Source organism: Arachis duranensis, chromosome 9 (genome assembly GCF_000817695.3).
Source record: "Arachis duranensis cultivar V14167 chromosome 9, aradu.V14167.gnm2.J7QH, whole genome shotgun sequence".
NCBI lineage: Eukaryota > Viridiplantae > Streptophyta > Magnoliopsida > Fabales > Fabaceae > Arachis > Arachis duranensis.
In genome coordinates this window covers 77,713,641-77,714,874 of record NC_029780.3, presented here as the reverse complement: position 1 = coordinate 77,714,874, position 1,234 = coordinate 77,713,641, and positions in this window count along the sequence as shown.

Below are 1,234 nucleotides of genomic sequence, written 5' to 3'. Positions count from 1 at the left end.
CTCAAAGCTACTAACTCCAATGGAGGGTATACAGATACTACTCCCATATGAAGCAGTAGTGGGGTTAGCATATGACCCCAGAGTCCTCTTGGACTGTTCATTCCTACTTGCTTCCATGATGGAATACAAGGGATAATTTATATGTTGATTTTATTTATTTTATAAAAGTGGAATAAATAAAAACAAAATATATAAAAAGAATTTAAAAATATTTTGTGAAAATTTTTTTGAAAAATTTTGAAATTGAAATCTGAAATTTATATAAAAATTTCGAAAATGTAGTTTTAAAATTAGTTAGAAAAGATATATTTTTTTGAATTTTATGATGAAAGAGAAAAACACACAAAAGACACAAGACTTAAAATTTTTAGATCTAATGCTCCTTATTTTCGAAAATTTTTGGAGGGAAAACACCAAGGAACACCAAACTTAAAAATTTCAAGATCAAGACACAAGAAAAACTCAAGAACACTTTGAAGATTCACAAGAACACCAAGAACAAAAGAAAGAACACCAAACTTAAAATTTTTAGAAAATCAAAATAAATTTTCGAATTTTATGAAAAGATTAACAAGAAAACACCAAACTTAAAGTTTGGCACAAGATTAAATCAAAGAAAAATTATTTTTTTGTAAAAGGTTCCAAAGGGGATAACCAATTATGAAGAACAACTACTAAAGCTCCAGCAAAATGGGCAGCAACTTCAGAGTTAATTTTTTAAAAATGGATATAAGTAAAAATTTTTGAAAGTTACTGTTTGAAAAAGCACAAGAGAAACAAGAAAAGACACAAAACAAGAAAAACTAAAGATCAATCAAGAAAAATGGACAAGAACAACTTGAAGATCAAGGAAGAACCAAGAACACTAACACGAAAATTTTAAAGAAAATATAAAATATGCAATAACACCAAACTTAAAATAAGACACTAAACTCACGAAAAATTAACAACTAATTAAAAAAAATAATATTTTTGAAAAGAATTTTTTTTTTTTTGAAAAGAGACTATCCTATCAAAATTTAATGACTCTATAACAACAAAAATAAATTATTCCTAATCTAAGAAATAAAATAAGCTTTCAATTGTTCAAACTCAACAATCCCCGGCAACGGCGCCAAAAACTTGGTGCACGAATTTGTGATTCGCACAACTAACCAGCAAGTGCACTGGGTCGTCCAAGTAATACCTTACGTGAGTAAGGGTCGATCCCACGGAGATTATTGGTTTGAAGCAA